The sequence below is a fragment of the Cavia porcellus genome, unplaced genomic scaffold (assembly GCF_034190915.1).
Source record: "Cavia porcellus strain 051 isolate PalLab524CR breed Dunkin Hartley unplaced genomic scaffold, mCavPor4.1 scaffold_9, whole genome shotgun sequence".
Classification (NCBI taxonomy): Eukaryota; Metazoa; Chordata; class Mammalia; order Rodentia; family Caviidae; genus Cavia; species Cavia porcellus.
The window spans coordinates 81,882,215-81,904,331 of record NW_026947492.1 but is presented as its reverse complement, the minus strand read 5'-3'; the positions used below and the strand labels follow the sequence as shown (position 1 = coordinate 81,904,331).

Genomic DNA, 22,117 nt, shown 5'->3' with positions numbered 1-22,117 from the left:
ATGCCATCTTAAATTATTTTCAACATCACAAAATCCTGGCTCTGCACTTTTCTCTGGAAAAATGCAAATTAGACTTTATTATAGGTAGCTTTATAACTTTAAAGTGTCTGGATGGAATGATTCAGATGAAAGAAAATTGCACTCTCAAGATAAGGATGGCCAGGAAGCCAAGGACGCTCTTGAGATAAACACACTCATGCTTTCCACAAGTACTTCACATTCTTCAGTGGTGATTCCTGAATGTCAATGCTGCATGCCATGCACTGGGACGCTTTGGGAAGAAAATTGACCTTTAATGCACATGGTGCCAATTTTTGATAATTATTTCCACAGCATGAAAAATTCTCTATTGCATTGAATGCATATTTCCAGTGAAAAAATTGAAAGCCAAAAAGAATAATAATAATTCCCTTTTTCACCAAAGGTAATCAGAGCTGCAGAGCAGATGAACTGGAGACCCTGCTAATCAGGCACGAGGTTGACAAAATGGAGACAGTGTCATCGTGAGTGGGAAAGTCAGGAGGACTCAGAGACAATGAGCAGACAAAGCCCATTAGGCTTCATCGGTGACCTTAACCTTGCTAAATCTGCCAATACAAGCAAAAACTGTTTTCTGTTATTTCTTAATAAATGGCTATGCAGTATTTCAAAAGTGAATGTAGCCTTAATGAATCAGATGGAACTTATGAAGCCACAGATCTGGGGACTTTCCAAGGATGGGCCAGACGAAGGAACTGTACAACCGTGATCAGTTAAGTTTTGCTTTGCATCCCTGTTTGTCCTATCAGAGCCTTGCCCCTTCGTTTCCTTGCTGGAGCTCCTGAGCCATACTTGGGCTGCAGCCCAGTTCATGTTTCCTCGAGCAAGCTCCTTAAAAATGCTATTGCATCAGTTTAGTTTTCAAACAGGAATGGCATTACAGAGATCACATCAATAGACAGAAATTACTAAGCCAATGTAAAACAAATTCTGAAATGTAGAAAAAAAAATAACATCCTGTAAGTAAAAACAGTGGGTTTGAGGAAAAATTACGATATGAGAATACCACTTATAAATTATAAACATATCATTATTGAAAAATAAGATTTTAATAAAAATGCAACCAAAATTTAATATTTTCAGGCTATCAGCTAACATCATGGTCAGTCAATCTTTGCAGCCTTACACTTGGGATTTAGTGTTAGCCTAGAACCTGGAGGGGCTGACCTCTGCTGAAGTACAGTAGCATCAAAATTAAAATCTAATGCAGCTTTTTAGCAATCTATTTTAGGGCAGCAAATTCTTAATAGAATCTTCTGTGTATGTAGATCAGTCAGATGTGTTTGTGCAGTGAAAATTACAGGGTACTTAAGGGATCCCTTTCTAAAGATTTTGTCCTTTTGGAGACATCTGGTGTTGAGAAAGATTCCTCTAAAATTTGAGGAAGATTTGATTGCTTCAGAATTTAACATATTGTGAAAAAAAAAAACAAATGACTTTCAAAACTTTTCTGATATCATTCTACCACTAATTCAATGGTAATCTAGTGATTTGGTACAAAGAAATACACTATTCTATAACAGATTTGAGGTCAATGCTCCATATAAGAGAACTTAAATCGAACGCTGGAGGCCAGGAACTGAAACTCAGAGATGCTTGCGTTTCACTGGGCTTCTATTAGTAGCAACCTCCGATATAGAAGCTTAGGACTTTGTGACAATTTTGACACCAAGGTAGGATTAATAAAGGTGCCTTCCATGCTCTAACCAGTCATGAATAAAATACTTCCCTTTAGTCTCCTCCATTCTATTTGTAAAAAACAAACAGGCAAAGCACTCATTAATTCTTTTCCTCTTTCCTCTTCACTTCACTCTGGGTATTCACCAGTGCTCCTTTCTGATTATGACTTTGATTGCTGAGGGCTGTACCACACGGCCATGCCTGCCTCAATGGAAGCTTGAAGGGCATTCCGTCCTGGATAACCTTTGCTTTAAGAGGATATAATTTCTTTCTTCCAAAATAACTATAAATATTCAACATTGAATCCTACACGCTAATGTAAAAGCATCTTTTTCATATGAAAAAGTTTTTACTTATGAAAAAAATACTAAATAATTAGCATTGAAGAATATTATTTAATAACTTTACAAAATGTACTTCTTATTTCAAGACTTCCCCACCATTATCATTCCAAAGTTATCATTTGGAAGACGTCTATCCCAGAACTCTGTGTATGGTATACTGTTTTCCTCCCCTCTTTGCACTTTAATCAGTGTATCTGTTTGTTTTACTTATCCTTGAATGGATCTTTATAACACTACCCACACAATATTACTGTGCAGAGTACAAGTGAGTTTTCTAGAGTGTGTCTCCCTCAGTCTCCACATATAGATCCAATAAAAGCCTAAGTTTTCTGGGAATTAATACCCAGGACTCAAACTGAAAATATTAAGTAGGATGGCACATGTCCACCATCCGATTTCTTTCCAAAGTTTAATATTATTTTATTATCAATTTTTATCTCACAGTTTTGCAACATTATGAAAGCAAAAAATAATGTTTAATTTAAAACTTTGTATTTAGCAAATATTAGTCCTTAAGAAGTTGTTGGAATTATTCTAGCCTTCTGTAGACAGAAAATTAGATTTTATACAAATGTTCACCCATAGACAAGGAGAAATACTTTAGTCACCATGGTAGCTTGTTATAAAGAATTTGTAGTTTTATGCTCAAAGATCTTTGTTTTAGTTACCTTTCTCTCATTGCTGAGACCAAATACCCAACACCCAAGGTTAATGGAGAAAAGGTGTATTGAGCTCATAGATTGTGGGGGTTTTAGTCAATAATTAGCTGACAGAATGGCACATGGCAAAAACTACAGTTCATAGGTGGCAGAGGACAGCAAAAGCAATGATGGACCTTACCATGTCTTTCTGCCTCTTTCATAGCTAGTCTAGGTGGCTGGGATTAGGGTGGTGCACATCCAGTCTGTGAACTGATCTAACACTTTAGATCCTAGCTTCATAAACTCTAGAATCATTCCCCATGAGGCTTAGGGGGGGCATCCAGACACAAACTATAGCACGCTTATTTCTCAATTGACTCCTAGATTGTTTAATTCTATATTTTTTAAAATGCTTCTTACAGTTTAAGTCAACTAATATTTTTATACAGAAAAATTAACCTAATACTCTCATTATCATACATGTGAATTCATATGGTCCCACATGTGTCTTCATGTCTCTCTGTATGCATGTTAATAAACATTTCCATAAAAGTAATTACAGCTTCTTTAGATTCATCTCTACTATAGTTGAGGGACTTATTAACAGATTTTTCATTCTTGATTGGCTCCTTTTAGCACATAGCTAAATTCCAGCTGGCTTACCTTTCAGTCATTTAGATGTAATTTGGTAAACAAATACATTTATAAAATAAAACCAATTTTAATATTGACTATGGAAAATACAGATAGTAAAATGAGCTGAAATTTGTATGTATAATATAACATAATATGATACAATATAATATAATATAAATTATTCACTCTTTAATCAGGGAGGTCTTTTTGAGACAATGTTTCACTATGCAGTGCAGGCTGGCCTTGAACTCTCTGTAGTCCAGGCTGGCCTGGAACTCTCAGCACTCCTCCTGCCTCACCCTCCAAATGCTGGGATTACAGCGTGGGCCACCACACTCAGCCTGCTCTTCAGCAGTGTTAGTCTTAAGTTTTCACTGTATTCATCTTCAGCTGAAAATCAAGTCACACGTGATCAAGACCCTAAACATGTGACAAATGGATACCTTCCTTCATATGTGCATATTCTTCGGCTCACACAGTGTCTTCCTAAAACACAAGTCTTACCTCATTCTGAAGGTCTCGGATCATTTTGGTCTTTCTTTCCATTTCAGTTTTTAAAAAAATAATCTGAAAATTAAGAGAATATTATGTAGATCCATGAATATTTATTGCCATGTCTTTTAAGTTTTTCATTATTATATTAAATGAACATCCTTTACTATCAAACAGTGTAAAAGAACAAAGAATTAAATTTGTCATTTACTAAAACTTACATTTTTTAAGTCAAATATATATTCACCAATTATTTAAAAATATTCTTCCTGGGGTAGTACCATTTCTGTTTAATTGAAATATCATCTTTATAATGACTTTAATTCTTTAACGTGGTTAAACCTCATGTTTAAAAAAATATACTTTAAAAACAAAGACAGATTTGGGGAGTCAGTCTACTCTTACAACATTCTCCAGGTAATTCTGTCTGGTAGCCAGATTTGAATGCAGCTGCACAGTACTATTCCTCACCTCTGAATTTTGGAACACTCAGTGCACATTGCAGAAAGGAAAACTTGACATTTTCTCTTGAGTATGTTGTCAGGATCTGTAACTTTAGGCCAGTTTTCCAAACTGTTTCACATAAACACCGCTTATCTGCTCTTGGTATTACAAAGCAAAGGCCGTCTGTGTACAGGGGTTAGAATTTGCATAGCCTACACATTCAGTATACTCGGATGTGTTCACTGTAATAAAAAATAGTGGATAGAACATTAATTTCTCTATTTTTCAATTTTCTGAGAGTCATACTTTTAGAAGAAATAACAGAATGTGGGTGAAATTAATTTTCTAAATATATTTGAGTCAATATTTCTAAACCCTACCCTTCATGTCCTATGCATACAATTTTTGTTGTTTTGTGTGTATTGAACCCAGGGCCTCATGAGGGTGAACATGCAACTACTGAGCTAAACTTGCCATCCAAATAGAGCATTAATGACACTAATTCACCTTCCTTTTAAAATGCCTCTGAATTTCAGTGTGTGTTTTACAGTTACACCCCAAGTCAGTTGGATACTCATAATCCTCACTCTCAGAAGCTTGCTGTGTGAAAGAGTCCTTCACTGAAAAAAGTGCCTTGCAGCATGGGCTACCTCTGGGCTGCTGAATGAGACATTGGATAAGAAATTGATCTTAAGGAAAAATATATAGGTCTCTTTAAAAATGTTAATTTTGTTTTTATTTTTGCACTAGCAAGACAATATTATATTCATAAATATGAGTTCGATTTATTTCATTTATGAGGAGAGTCTCGACTTGCTTCTATAGATGTACCTATAAAATCCTCAAGATTATCCTTTATTATAGCTGAGTAAAATTCCATTAGATAAGAATAACACTTTTTTTATGCTTAGACCTTGTAAAGAATTAATTATAAAATAGAAATTTGCAGTATATTAACTAGTATTAATTTCCTGCTACTTATTTGGAAGTATTACATCATTTCTATCCGTCTATCTGTTTTACTTTTTAAAATAAAATTTTTAAAAGTGTTATTTCTGAAATACTTCAAGCATGAAGAGAACAATACATAGTAATGTATAAAATGTTCTATGACTCACACTGATTAAATAGCTATAGTCTTTTTGTCCAATGTTTTCCAGAATTGTCCATAAAGAATGCTTGATATATGATATGCTTGATACATGTATCAATTTGAGAAATTTAGAAGTTTAACTAAGAGACTCAGCAGGTAGCCAGGATCCGTACCTGTAAATGTCATCATCTTGTGCAAGCGGAGGGCACAGAGGTGGTGTGAGGCTGCACATGCCTAGGAGTTGGCCTGCTTAGCTGACAGTGTAAGGGAGGATGAGAGCCTTATTCTTTTCTCTGGCTGCTTTTGCTGTCTTCTGCTGCCTTGAAGTGATGCCCTCCTGCCATGCTTCCCTGCTTTGCAGCCAGCTGATTACGGTTGATACCTCCACAAACAGTGAGTTAAATAAATCTTTCTTTCCTTCATTTTTGGTACTGAGTGTTTTGTTTCAGCAACAATAGAAAAGTAACCAAACAACATACTATTCACCTATATAGTATCAGGGAATTCCTGCACCTGACATCTTCAAGAGCTATAGCATCTCCAGTCCCACCTGACAGCCTTGTCACAACTGACATGGGGCCTTGGTTTCCCAAAACCAATCAGAACCCTTCTGACACCTGCTAACACTCTTCCTTTTGTGACTCATGACCTTGTCTTTCCTTCATATGGCACTGGAAACCCAAACCAAATGGTCTGGATGCCAGTGGAATGGTACATATGGGATAGGAGAAGCTTGAGGACTACTTTCCCTACTATTCTGACCATAATAATTTCCATAGTAAGTTTGAGCTAAGAGAATATGGAAAACAACCCAAATCATTACTGGAACTTACTGCCACATTAGGTAGAAAGCTCTAGTTAGATGATCATAAAAGGTGTTAACGGGAAGGCTACGGTGCCATATAAAATGACATGGTTGTAGACTACCCATCTCCCAGTAGATAGATTTCACACCCGTTTCTGCAAAGCATTTTATTGACACTGGAACATTTTGTTAAATTCTAGATTTATTTTAAGTCATAGATTAGTGGATGCTACTTTCATTATATCAGTATATAATTATATCTCTTGTATCAATATATAATTATATATTTTAATTATAAATTGCTCTCTCATATTGGTACTATTCTGTAGAAGCTGGTCATGTTTTACAATTCACCACACTGAAAATATGCTTGTGTCATCTATGCATTTCTTTAAAATTTAAAAACAAATATAACAACTTGAGAATGTGAAAGTTACATATTCAGAATCTATATTCAGAATATTTATAAAGTATTAGCATTTTGATCCTATTGGTTTAGAATCCCAGAAAGTTTTAACATTCCTGTGGAAATAAGCATTCCTAGCAGATAGTCAAGAAATGATTCTTAGACACAGGAAATATCATGTATTTAACTTCCAATAAAGGATATAAGAACAGTAATCCTTTCTTTGTAATGAAAGTGAAAGCATTAGACAACTTTTGCCTTCAACTAATTGTCTCACTTAGGACAAGTTAAGCGATAAACATTAGCAGGAGTAGTTAAATGCATCCAGTGATCACTAATATCTGTAATTAATCTGGTTACACCTGAGCTCAGCTTCCCTGTTGTCTGTAAGAGATTTTCCTGAGGCATGTGGGTTTTAAAACCTGGTGCTCTACTGTATACTTACAAATTTAAAACAGTTGTTCCTGTCTTCATAAAGTGTATGTGAACACAGGTTTAGATGAAGACAGGTGCAGGGTGTCATGGTGTACTTATTCGGGACAGTATCCTCATTCAGAAATGTATCTTCTTTTGTATCTTTATAATTGAAGAGGAAAAATTACCTTGGTGCCTCCTAGCATTGTACTATGCATTTAACCAGTTCTGATGGTCATTTGCAACATCTTTTATAGAAAATGCATTTTTTTATTTTTCTGAGAATAGACATAGTAATTTGATATTTAAACAAGAATAGCATAAGAACCATCTGTAATTAAATGTAAAATACAACAATCTTTGTGGAATGAAATACAAAATCTCTCCCCTTTTGACAGAGAACAATTATAATTCCTTTTATCTTTTCTTTAAGTACATTTGTAGTACATAATGATTAGATTCGGCCGGAAGAGTTAGCACATGTACGAAACATATCTTCATTCTCTTTCCTGTATAAAAATTCAGTTAGTATTATAGCAGAGAAATATTCTAGCAGAGAAAATAATTAGTGAAAGATTTACAAAAATGAAAATAGTTTAAGTAACTATTAATTGAATCTTAGTTCACTTAGACTCTTCAAATAGAAAGATTACCCCTTATTATATTTGAGGTTTAACTCATACCTTCAAACTATGAATTACTAATAAGAAATTCTTATTCTCCTAGGTGTTCCAATTGCATTTGAAAAATGGAGCATGTGTGTATGCATGCATACATACCTGCATATATATATGTGTGTGTGTGTGCTATGTATTTACAAATATAAGACATTCTTTTGAAGGTAACAATATGCAGTATAACAACCACTTTCAAATTCCTATCGTCTTGTTTGTGAACCTACACTGTTATTGTTTTGGGGTTTTTCTTATTGTTGTTGTCTGTCTCTTTACTTTTTGTTTTTCTTTCTGTGACTTTTTTCTTCTGAAGTAAATTATATGTGAATAATGTGAATAAATAAATTATATATTTCTCTGAAATAAATTATATATTATGTATGTCATTTCAGTTTCTTTTAAAAGTTGCCGTCATCTCTTTCTGGGATGAGTTGTAGGATACATTCAGTTCAAACATAAAACTCATTTTTTCCAAAACAGTCATTATGATTTCTTACATGTGTAAATGTTTATATTCATTGATCATAATGTATATTTTGTTGACATACTCATGAATTTATTTATTTAGGGCTTTTATATCTAAATTCTTCCCCTGTAATACCATGAGGAGTGTATTCAGGTCTTGTTGATTCTGGAATCACAAATGCACACATATTAAAAGAAGAGGTTTTTGTTTTCTAGAAAAGACTTGCATAAAATAGTGATACTGTATTTGAAAATAGATGAAAAACTACAATTAAAACCAACTCAATATAAAGAATATAAACATTCTGCATTGAACACATGTACAATAGAAAAAAAAATTAAAAGGAAAGGCACAAAGAGATGCATCAAGGAGAAGGGAAGGAATGGAAAGTGGATCAAAACACAAATTCAGATGTGATATGTGTGTGTTCCAACACCCACAAGAAATGTAAATATACTCTACAAAAATGTACTGTTGATAATGATAAAAAAAAAAAAAAAAATTCTTGTTGAAGCTTGGAAGAAAGGGCCATTTTAGTATAATAAAATTCTAAAAATATTGGGCTATTCAAATACTACATTTCATATTTGAGGAAATTTAGAATTATATATTTAAATGTTTACATTTTGAAATTTTTAATGGATGGTTGCTCATCATATTCTTATTAGTTTCCATTACGAATGTAGCTATTTTCCCTTTTGTACTAAACAATATGGTGTATAATTTTGAGAAATAAAGTGATATTCTTATATTCATCTGGCTAAGCAGCACTACATATGAAATTACAATGACAGTCAGAGCCAAGTGGAATGATGTTACCTCAATCCCTATTCTCTTCTAACACCATATATAATTTAGGAAAACTATTTTTGATGTCTAATGAGATTCAATTCCCTAAAATGGATAACTAAGGAAATTGCAAAATTTAAAGAACTTGATCAAATTCACAAACCAAATTTTCCATGAAGAATTTTAATGGAGAGCCCGTTATTCGGAAACGTATGCTAAGCTGAGCTGCTATAGGGAGTTTTCTGCTGAGTAGAATACTTCGTGTGGGGGGGGGTCAGAAATCCTAAAATCTCTATACTTAAGCCTCAGTATTCACTGCAAGCATGCTAAGTAGGAGGAAACCGTAGCTCAGGCATCCTGCCTCCTTCCTCTTCCCAAATGAGAATTCTGTGCCCATGATAATTTTCAAAATTGGGCATTTAACTAACATTTTTGACTCATTCCTTTCAGAAGCTGAAATTCCTTTTGGAATTTAGTTCATGTTACGTACTGGAATGAGCTTGAGTTTGTGCTTGTTTCCTTTGCCTACCAGCAGAGGTATGCTGGAAATGCTCCCTCTCTGAATTATTATTTTTTAGGAGCAAAATAATAAGACAACATATGCAACTATTAAGATCCAAGAAAACAGTGTATAAAGAACTTCTACTCTGCTCTTACTACCAGCATTAGCATCACATTAAAGCTGGATCCAATAAGAACCAAATGGAAGGTGATTAGTCAAGACCTCTGCATTGATTTCCATGGCAGCTGCACTGATTTAGATTCTGACCAAAAGTGCATAAAGTTCCTTCTCCTCCACATCCTTGTGATTGAAAAACCATAGAGTAATTCTGATGAAGCAGAATTAAGATTTCCCAGGCCCAGAGCAAAAGGACAAAGGAAAATACACTTAAGGTTGCCTGATGTTTCTCTGCTTTCTCTGATGTCTCTTCAAGATGATTTTGCAAGGCCTCCTAGAGAGACTTCATTCCTTCTCTAGTTTAGTACAGAAAAAAGAGCAAAGGAGGATTCAATATCATGCTATTATTCTCAGTGTACATTGCTATCTACCAACACTTAGGAAATAGATAATCAGAAATTTATAGAAATTTATAGAACAATTTATGCAAACAAATTGTATATAGATAGATACTCTGGTAATAAAGGGCCATGTCACCCAGGCAAATACTAAATGCAAGCTTTATTTAAAGGAAATTGCTCTGCCCTTATGCTTTGTAAGAATCCCACAGTGTGAGTCATCTGTGAGCCACATAATGTGTTAAATCAAATCAATTTATTAATTTGGGCTGAAAAGCTAATTTGGTGGGTAGCATGCTGGGGTGTGGACATGCTGGTTAGGAAAAGTCACATCAGGCTGGATGGTAGGACAAAATTACCATTCACTTCAGGTGTTTCTAATTGATTAATTCTCTAGCACTGTGTCTTCAACATTCAATGCCCAAGCATGTTCATAATAGCAAGGGAAAAACAGACTTATTTATAACTTCAAGGCCTCTTCATTCAATGGGCACAATAAAAGAAGCATTGCCACCCATAGATACACATTGTGGCTCATTCTCACTACTATACAAGTATATGAACTCTGTCTCCTTGGTTGAAAATGGCAATATTTTCTTAAACTGGTTAGCTTCTTTCTTTACATTTTTATTTTTAACAGAATAAAACAAAAGAGAACAGAACAAAATAAATCAGAACAGAATAATACAAGCACTTCACAACAAGACAACCAGTCATCAGCAGTGGCTACCGCAATGTCTCTTTTCTTCAAAATAGTTGAGCATACCTTCATACACAATAATATCAAACATAACAAGATAATATAAAACCATTCAAAAGAATGAAAGCATTACAGGATTTCAAAACCAAATAACAGGAAAGGAACAATGGCTACTATAATATCTCATTTTCCTCAAAAATGTTGTCTATACCATCACCGATAATAAAAATCAAATAAAACTCAACATGATAGAACCAATCAAAACAGAAGAACAAATGCATGGTAGGACTTCAAAACAAGATAAATGTAAATCAGCAATGGCTACCATAATGTCTTATTTTCTTCAAAATAGCTCTTCATACAATCAGACATAATAAAATCGAACAAAACAGTAAATCCAATCAAACAAATAAGTGAAAGCAATATAAGACATCAAAAAATATAATATGAAACCATGATCACCATTATATATCCTATTATATTCAAAATAGCTGCCTCTGCCATCTGACAGCATAAAATCTAACAAAACAAAACAGAACAAAGCCAAACCTAAGAAAAATATGTAAACAATGCAAGAGTTCAAGACAAGACAATAAGAAATTAAAAGTAGGTTCCACCTTTCCCTCTCTCGCATTTCTTCCCCTGTGCTCTTATATTAACTATTTTGTTTTTGGATCCCTTTAAGTCCTTCTGTTTCCAATGCTAGGCTTCAAGTAGATGAGTTTAAACTTTTTTCGGCCATGAACATGATCTCCAGAGGTGTCCATTTACCTACAGGAGCCTTGAGATTATTCTACTTTATAGCTGGGTAGCTTTGCACTTCATGAAAACCATATTTTTCTTGCCCATTCTGCAGTTGATGGGCAAGTTACTCTTGTTTACTTATTTACTTATTTATTTAGGTCTCCTGTCACATAGAGCAATTGTTTTCTCTCCTTTGATTTTCAGTCCATGAATTTCCTTTTGAGTTAAATGTGTTTCTTGTGTACAGTGTTTCTTGATCCACTCTCCCTGTGTTTCTTTTTATTGCTGGCCTGAGGCCTTACATTAATGGTTACAACCAGCATACATCAGTTTGTCTCTGTCCTGATATCCTCCTGTTGTTGGCCCTCCACTTTTCCCCTTCATGCAGTTGCCTGGTTTTGTTTGGTGATCCAACTCTGCTGCTGTTCCTGGAACCATGGTCATCTTTATCTCTCTCTAGAATATCCTTCAGCATTCTCTATAGGGTTCGTTTGGTAGTCATGAATTCCTTCAGTTTTCCTTATCATGAAAGTATCTTATTTTTCCATCAATTATGAAAGATAGTTTTTCTTGGTAGATCAATCTGGGTTGGAAGTTCTTTTCTTTCAGTATTGTAAACACTTCACTCCAAACTCTTCTCGACTTGATGGTTTGTGTTGATAAGTTCACTGTGATTCTGACTGGTTTTCCTTTATAGATGATCTGTCTCTTCTCTAACAGCCCTTAATATTCTGTTTTTCTACTGAACTTCTGGGATCTTGATTACTATATGTCTGGGTGTGGATGGCTAGTTGGAGTCCTATATGCCTCACTTATCTGTATGTCATACCCATTTCCCATGTTTGGGAAGTTTTCTTCTATTACTTCTGTATATAGCCATTTTATTTCATTTGTGTTGACCCCTGCTTCTTCACTGATACCTATCACTCTTAAATTATGCTTCTTTGTGTCATCTTGCAGCCTTTGAATTGTTATTTTCTGATTCTATATTATTTTTAAGAGATCTTTCCTTTCACAATCACTAGTTGCAATCCTGTCTTCAAGGTTTGAAAATCTATCTTCAGTCTCTTTCACGCAATTTTTCCAACTTTTTAATTTCCTGCATCTCTCTTTGTAGCTATCTCATGCATTGTAATTCCTTTCTACATTCATGCAAGGTTTCCATCATTTTCATATGCTCTTCATTTTTGTCTACATCTTCTTTAGACCTGCTAAACAATTCTTTCAGTATGTTTGTGATTTCTCCTTTTACCAGGGACATTATTTCTGATTTGACTGCTTATACAATCTCACAAATTTGTTTTCTTACTTCAGTTGCTATCCTCTTAGAGATTTCAGGTGTGACTTCTGTTTTCTTCCATGACTATCTCCCAAACTTATTCTGTGTGGGCTGGGTGACTGAGTTTCCTTTTGCTCCTTCACCTTAACATTCTCTTGGGTTCTTACCAACATGCTGGTTGTGGGGTCCCAGGAACTTCCACATTGGATGGCCCTAGGCAGTGTAGTGGGATGGGACAGTACTCTGTGTTCCTCTAATTTCAGATTTACAGGAAGTAGCAGGGTGTGGAGCAGGCTTTTCTAGACCTGTGCAGCTACAATGGGGCTTTGCTGATAGTCAGGAGTGCATGGAGGTGGGGCTGCTTCTCTCAGCCTATATGTCTACAATGGGACTCCCATGATGGTGGCAGACACACCGGGGTGTGTTTGTCTGATTCTGCTAGTGCGTGCATAAAAGAACCAAGGGCCTTCAATGGTGTCCCATAGGTGCACAGGGCTTACCTTACTGTTTGTCCCTGCTCCTGCTGGCTGCCTACAGGAAGGAACCTTCTTGTGGCGGCTCCCTGAAGATCTTCTGGCTCTCTCTACCCATGCTGGACACATGGAGGAAAGGACCTTCAGGTGGTAGCACCTGGAAGGCAGAGGCAGATCCTTTTGTGACTCTCTTAATTTTTTAACCTCTTAATGATTCATAATCTACTTCTTTAATATTAATAACATTATCTCCCTGTACTAAGTTTTATCACCAAAGCTATCACTTGGAAAAGTTTAGCTATTTTTACAAAAAGTCTAGTGCATGTGTATATGAATGTACAAACAAATCCTGGCTAGAGGCACTCCCACCAAAAATAAATAAATAAATAGATACATAGATAGATAAATAAAAATAAAAAAGAACAAAGCAGAACCCTGCTCTGGTCTTAGCAGTGCCAAAAACAATTAGATCATGTAACATTCTCAGCCAGGTGATAGTAAACAAGTTCTGATAAAGTGGGTTGGTGAGAAACCCTCCCAGACTCAATTGGTTCACCTGTAAAATGACTGTAATGATAGAACTAACAAGAAGGCTTGTGGTTGGGCTTATAGGACATTGTGTGAATAAAAGGCTCACCACAACGCCCAGAAAGAATCACTCAACAAATGTGAGCCCATTGGTGTAACATCGGCAGCAGTGCAGGCCACCAAGACCAACATTAACACAAGCTGCTCTTCTGTCTGAGGGCCCCAGATTTTCTATTCCATGAAGTTTTGTACCTCACCTGAAATTTCAAGAATTAGAAAGAGCCTAAATGCTGCTGAAAATCACCTTGAACTTTGGCGAAACCAAATAACCTTAGCAAGGGTGATAACATAATTGCAGTAAGCTTGATTCCTGCACAAAGTATGCTGCATTGATGATGCATTTGCTATGCTTGGTTTAGAGTGGATGTCACATCTCAGCAGCCTCTACTGCCTCACATCAGCATGCCACACTTGTCTGATGTGTGGACATTTAAGTCTGTAACCCCATTAGTAATTCTGCTTCTTCTCATAAGGAACATCATGGCATAATGTAACATTCATGACACAGAATAAATCTCTACACATCTTGTAGTCTTATCATGTATAAGTCTTTTCTGTAAGCCTCTCATCAAAATATGGCAATGCCTTATGACAGAAAATTGATGAATAGAGAGGTAGTGGAGTTGCACAAAAAGTTATTGTACTGCTTGTATTGAGAGAGAACCAGGGAGGAAAATTGAAAGGAAAGAAGGTAGGAAGAGAAACAGAAGGACTGATGAGAATGTTAGACTAAAAACTCAGATCTTTAACAAGTGAAATGCAATTAAACTGTATTTTTAACCCAAATGATTACAGTAATATAGTAATAATTGTGTCAAATTTCAGCTTGGAATTAATTAATTTACAGTGGTATGCATTATACCAGAATCTTCATATTGACTCATTTTTCCAGCCCACTTTTTAATATTTTCATTTTGATTATTCTTGTTAAATTGTTCAGACTAGTATCAAGTTTTTGATCCTGTTGCCTCAGACTCTCAATGTGGAATTATAGCCTTACACCATCCTTCCAGCTCTGTTTTGTTTTAAATTATGTATATAAACATTTAATAAACAGTTAAGTTAAAAATGCATTCATTATTTAAAAATTGCTTATACTAATATTTAAAGATAATGATAAATAGAAGATGAAAAGTAAACTCTGTTAGGGAAAACTAAAGAAGTGGAACATTCCACACATTGCATGGCCAGTGAATGTTGTCAGGGACAATGGAAAAATGCATATTTCATTGTTTAATTCTCTCCATTTTTTTTTTTTTTACTGCCTTCTTTTTCATCTCTTCAGACGCTCACTGCTCTCAGGCTTTATGTAGATCAAAATTTCATCTCACAGAGCTGCAAGCAAGCTAGATGTCCCATACACGATGACTGCAGAATTTCTCTGCAGGACTTCTATGAGTGTTCATCCTGAGGTAAGAACTTGATGGTGGGAAGTAACATCTAGAAGACTAGTAAACTCACTTGATCTGCGTGGGACATGGAGGTGTGATTTAGTATTTATAACTGGTTCCTTCTTTCTCTCAGGCACTATTTCCTACTCTGTTTCATGAATGCTAAGTCCTTCTGCCATGTTGTTTTTCCCTTGAAGTCATCTGACCACGACAGAACTCTCTGAAACCTGGACCAAATTTATCCCTCTTCCTTAACTTGTGGTGTCAGGCAGTTTGCTCCCAGCAGCAGAAAAACTGAATAATACAGTAGCAGAGAAATTAAATCATTGTTCTAATTACCCCTAACAAATCGGTCCAGAATATTTTGCAACTGGTTTATGGAAGGAGCTTGGGAAGATTGGGAGATGTGGGCTGGAGAAACTGAAGAATTCTGTCAAAAGATTAATGAAACATTCTGGTGGGAGTTGAGAAGACCACTGTCATGCTTTATATTGAGATGCCTCCATGCACCTCATGTGCTCTCTGGTAAATGTTTTGAAGGTGAATGAATCATGTATCCACTAGAGCCAAAGGCAATCCTGAGGGGTGGGGATTGGCTGCAAGAGGCAAATCACTGAGGGCCGGACCCAGAAGGGTGATTCTCTCTCCCGGGGTCCTCTTTGTGCTCTGCTTCCTAACTGATATGATGTGAGTAGATTTCCTCCACCTAAACACTGCCACCATAGCTTCTATTATTGGGCTTACCAAAAATGGAGTGAGATTTCTAAGAATGGGGGACAAATTAACATCTCCTCTTTTAAATTGTGATGGTCCAATATTGGTCCCAGTGCTGAAAAGGGAACTAAAATGATGAGGATGCTGAAAGAAAGCAGACAATAATGGCCAAGAGCCAAAGGATTCACTTGGAAACAAGTACTCCACTGGCAGATGGACTGGAGGGCATTTGGGTTAAACTCTGGAAGGAAACATTTCTGCATTTTCCCCATGTCTCCAGACTTTGCAGAAGACTTAGGTTAATTGATCTGGCTGAGAAACTACTAAGGCAGTCCAACTTCCAGGCTGTGGCTCTGGTCCTACTGGCTGCTTTTAGACAGAATTATAGTAAGAACAGTGTGCAAACACCAGAGCATAAAAGTTTGAGAAACTTAAAATTGGCCCGAAGCAAGCCATATGTAGTGCTATGGTAAGCTGAAGACCTTATTATCTTTAAAAAGAAGTGAAGTGCTTTAAATTGGGACAAGGTGTGTAGTCCTTTGAGGGCATCATAAAAATAAGCAATAACCTACTCACTGCAAGTTTAAGGGTGAAAAACAATAAGCATTTGAATGGAGACTGGAGCACCTGGAATTCCTGCAGGAGAAGTGGCTTGTGTAGAATGGATTCTCCAATATTTGTTCCATAATGTTGAGGCATCTAGGCACTCAGGCTGCTGCGACCACAGTCCAAGCAGGCCAGGCTGTTGGTAGAGCTGGAGGCACTTTGGTATCCCTCAAGTGACACTGGGCGTATGAGCATGAAAAGTAAAAGACTTTGGGAAGGTAGGAGGTTTCTATTCAGATTTCAAAGAAAAATCTTGGAGGTTGGCCCAAGAGTCCCTGAAAGAGTAAAATCTGAAACTGTGGGAATGAACATGAGGGTGAATTGAGTTCCTGGAAGTCAGCAATGTCATGAAACTGTCTGCAATGGAAAGGTATACACTGTGAGTAGGGATGACCTGAAAGAAAGGCTGTTTGAGTTACAACCCAGGCAGTGTTGTGTGGTCCTCAACCGGTAGATGTCATAGGGCACCACCATCTCCCCATGGAACCAGATGTGAAGAAACACAGTCTCATATACCTTGTTTGCTTTCCTTCATGCTTTGATCCAATTCTTTTTTATTCATATATAGCTGCCTTTTTGGATGGCATATTAACCCTTTCTGTTGCATTCTGAGATTAAATGACCTGTGCTTTGAATATGACTGAAATTCATTCTTATGAGTTTGCTTTGAATCTCAATGCAACCTTTGACTTGCGCTTTTGAGAAATACCAGAACTGTTGAGGCCCTGGGGAAGAGATTATTTGCATTTTGGTTGTACACAAGATAGTTATATCATATTAGGCAGAATTATTATATTGTTATTGTGTTTATTTATTAAATTTGATATGTATAAGTGTCAAGTTGAGCAGGGGTGGGTTGTGACAATTTATTATGCTATGTCAACTTGACTGGCTGAAGAGAAACTGGAGAGATTGGTGAAACACAGCTCTATGAGTGCTACATTTTTTTTCCTGTTCCTTTATCCTTGGGCTGTTCTCTTTCCATGCTTCTTAGCCACTCGGAGCCAAGCAGCTTTGTCAGGCCAGATCTTTTTGTCATCATGTTACTGTCCCGCAGCCACGAATCTGTGAACTGAACTCTGTGAAACCACAAGCCAAATAAACCTCTCTTCCTTTAAATTATGGTGCCAGGTAGTTTGGTCCCAGTAACAAGAGAGCTGACTAATATTACTTCCTACCACACAGTGGGATTTGGCTGAATTAATGCCCTAACTCTGAAGGCTTGATAGGTCCAGTGACAACTGTGGGACATTATTCAATTTTTGATGTTTCAGAGTAGAAATGCATAGTGTGTAAATGTTAAATGGCAGTTATTTCATATTTCTCTGCAAAATTATAAATATAAAAACATTCTCACAAATTATTCTGTGGGGGAGTATCTAAAATGACTATAAACTTCAATTTCAGTACCTTAAGTTTGGAGAACTTGCCCTTACCCTTGTCATTTTTGAGTTTTCTAGAACGCTACTGCAAATTATTTTAGGATACTTAATTTTAAATTGCTTTCCATTATCCCTAAATAATGCAGAAAATGAAATTTTCTATTTCTTTTTTTTTTCAGATTAAATATTTATTGCAGATGACAAGGTGGTTATTAAGAGCCACATGTAGAGCCAAAGACCTCTTCAAAACATTACACTCTTTGTGATTAGATAACAATTCTAAGTTTCCAAATAATTAATATTTTGATACCTAGAAGTGATTTTAACTCATCTTTGCATAAAATTACTCTTTCAACTGTTTATCAATATATCCAAATTTGGAAATCAATTACTCATTGTCCTTCAAAGTCATATAACAATGACTTTATATTTCAGTTTCAATAAACAGGAAAAAGTTACGTATCAGATACTGCACAACTTTGAGAAGTTATATGTTGTTGGAATTGACTGAGATTTTGGATTGACCTTAACTTCATGCACAAAATATGTATGCATTTTAAGCTAGCTTTCTAATCTGCATAAAACCTTGAAATTACAGTCTCAGAATACTGTACCTGCTTCCTTTCACTGAAAGACTGCCTTCTTTAGCTGTTATTTTTCACATGATACCAAGGTGTAGACAGGCAAAAAATTTCTAATTCAACTTCACATTTTTCCTAATTTGTCTGAATATTTTGTATGCTCTAAAACTAGACATAGATATTTTAAGAAAACTTCAGCAAACTAGATGAGAAAATTTTCCTGTTCCCCTCACGTATCACCCTGTCTCCTCACCTGTGTCCCTCCTGTGAAGAATAGAAGCTGCATTTGTTTTTGATTTGTTTTGTTTTCATACAGTGGTCTTCACTGTTGAGATCTCACTGTCATTAACTGCAAACTATACTTTTTTTCACTCTGTCTGCATCTCTTTATTTCAACAGAAGCAGCTTTCACAGACAAGGTCTTTAATTATATTGTCTCCTACTGAGATACCTAAAGTGAGTTCTGTGCTGTTAGTCACTGAAGTCAACTCTGGGAAAGCTGTTTTTCTCTTTGGTCCCAGTCCACATGGAGCTTTATGGTTTAACCTTGCCCAAATAACTGTCTTCCTCAGTCAACACAGCCTTCTTATGGGTACGGCACATGCATTGTTCACAGGTTATTTCTACCTGTTTCCATTAATTCTCCTTGTGTACAGTGACATATTGTGCAAAAAGCAGTTATGCTTCATGCCTCTTGGGCTTCTGGGCAGTTAAGTGTTCTTTCCATCACTTCCACGTTTTTCCAAGGGACAGGATTTTCAAACATGTTGTACAGCAGATTGTTCAAGCTCCTTCTACCTACTTGAAAGCTCACATACTTTGAGCGACATCTCCCCAAGCCTCTTCTTCACCCATGCCAGTCCTGGCAGCCACGAATGCACTCTCCACTTTGTCGAGGTCAGTGTATTTAGATTCCACACAGGGGAATGGAGTCAAGGGAGAATTTTCTTTCTGTGCATGGCTTATTTCCTGTACCAGTATTCAATAAGCCCATCCATGTTGTTGCAATGCCTAGGATTTGCTTGATCTTACAAGTGAATTGAAAGCCAATATTTATATTCAAACCACTGTTTATAATTATGCATTTATCACAAACATTTGGATGATACCAAGAATAGGTGTTTTAAGAAGTCATATATTTCAAGCTAATAAAGTCCTTTAAAATAAAGTACTTCTGGAAGCATATGTAGATCAATAATTTATTCAAGCTCTGTTTAATCCTGTTCAGAAAATAATAAAGTATCACTATAAATAACTAAGAGTCAATCCTTGATACTGGGTTTGACATTTCAAAAGATGTCATTGGCACATTGTAAATGAATGTCAATGATAGATTTCAGGTTCAGAGGGCCCGGTCATTGCACAAGACACAGACTGATAAAAGCAGTTAATACTTGACTCTATAGAGCAATTTGTGCATATGGTTTTTCACAGTTTGCTGCTTTATGATCAGTGAGCCAATGTGGAAAGATGTAATTATGGAGTATGAGAGAAATTCAAATCCAAATTAAGACCAGTCTCAGAAACTCACTTAAACACTTTGATAAAAAATGTTCTATCTATAAAATGACAATTAATACCTACTTTTACAAGGCATTTTTAAGGATGATTTTTTTAAGAAATTGCAAATAATATAGATGATTTTCTGGCAAGTATTAGCTGGTTTCTAGATGGAAATACCTTTTTAACAATTTTGCTTTGAAAAATGATTTTAAAATTCTGTAGTATTAAAATACATAAGTTAACATGAGTGGTATCTTAATGATTTTGGTTGCATTCTTAATAAGATTATCATCTTCCTTAACACCCCAGCATTCACTATCGCCATGACCAAATTTTGACACTTTTCCACATGATCCACTGTGGCCCATGGTAACAGATCTGTGTACTGATGAACGCACTTCTCGGGGTCCCTTTTAGAGGAGACTTCACAGAGGAAAGCATCCCTGGCCATTGACATCAGAACCATGAGTTAGCGGAAAGGAAGTGTGGCATCACCAGGCCCTACAAGCTTGTTAGAGATGCAGAATCTTAAGTCCCATTCCAGTCTACTACGTGAGAATTTGCATTCAAACAACATTCCCAAGTGAACCTTGTGTATAAATCAGAGTAAATAGATAAATGAATGCATGCATTTAGAATGAACAAATATTAGTTAACTTGGGGACATATTTGGATATAGTTGCAAATGAAACTGAAGAGAGAAAAGAAGAAAATAGTGGATACAAACACAGTCTTACCTCTGTTTCTGGTCCAGTTCCAGAAGCTTCTGGATGTCAGTTTTGGCAGACTGCTCATCATTCTTTAAAGACTGGTAAGAAACATGGACAAAGAAAGTCTTATTCTGATGAAAAAGTGAGGCTCACTTTATGTTGGGCTGTATCGAGCAAGGTGTGACCAGTGGCACCTGAGATCTGAAACAAATACAAATACAGCCATGACACAGCTCAGGATTTTCACATGACAATTTGAAATCCCTTCAACAGGTCCCTGAGCTTCATGAAGAGGGACAGACGCTGAGCACGGTCTTGGCTTTTTGAAGTTTGATGGAGGAGAAAATACTCTCCAAGGTGCTAGGGCTCTTTTTAAGTGAATATAAACTGCATGCTGCTCATTGCCTTTGAAGCTGTACAGTGTTCTCTTCAGGCATGTCCAACTACTTCTGATGCTGTTTTAACAAATACAATGGGACATAGAGAACCTGTCTGTGTAAATCAAGAAACAACACAATTACAGATCAAAGCCATCAAAAGCAGATGCCTTTTGCTCTAGTCTGTTTCTTACTCATCAGTCATGCATTAGAATACATGAAATAGAGCTGTGTAAAATGTGAGTGGTCTCTATAAACAGGATGTGAAGAAAAATATACAAAAATCTGAGTCATGAATGCTTATCCACTTTGGCAAATTCTGGACTCAGAAGCCATTAATTAAAGCAAAAATCCCTCAGGAGGATTTTTCTTATGAGAATCTGTCATATGAAACCTTCCCTAATAACTTTCTTATTTATATACAATAAACTGTTCAATCAAGTAACCTGCCTTCTTGGCATTAAAAGTTTCAAGGGAGACGCGGTGGTCATGTTTATGGAGCTGTGATGGCAGGTAGGGAAACGACAGTAGCAAAGAGCAAATGCCCTCTTGGTATTTATTTAACAAACATCTCTCATTAATGTGAAAAGAGCTATGTAGAGGCATAAAGACAGCTTCAGAAATCTCAATCTTCTGCTAAAGAGAAGAAAATTCCACATAGTATAATAAGTAGTATTGTATTTATGTGGTGGGTTGAACCTCACATGAGAAGATTCTGCCCTATAGTATCTGTCTGAGGTTTCACTGGGAAGAAGCCGACAAGCTGTATGCTGCTTACTAAGGAGCAGCAGCTTCCGGCAAACACTAAAAGGCACAAGGAGGGAATGCATGAGAAGGGTGGTCATGACTCGTGGTGTTTAGCAATCCAAGAGCATCACAGTAAAATGGCTCCTGGAAGTTCACTATCTCAGCTAACAAAAATAGTGATGTCAACTCTAAAGGGCCTGGAGATACTGCACAGCTCATCTCCAGGAGGATTAAGTAGGTGTGTGAAAACACCAACGAAATGGGCAATAAAAATGGGCTTATTCACTTATTGACATTTTTATAGTCTAGACATTGTACAGGTTAAAATTTTAGGAAATTGCACTGCAGAAATTTCATGTAACAAGACAAGGCTGTGGGCTGC

General features: G+C 36.2%; 1 pseudogene; it reads right to left on the bottom strand.

The window, feature by feature from the left end:
* LOC100726096 (leucine zipper protein 2-like) overlaps nucleotides 1-22,117 on the bottom strand; it is a 260,838-nt pseudogene that overhangs the window by 222,243 nt on the left and 16,478 nt on the right.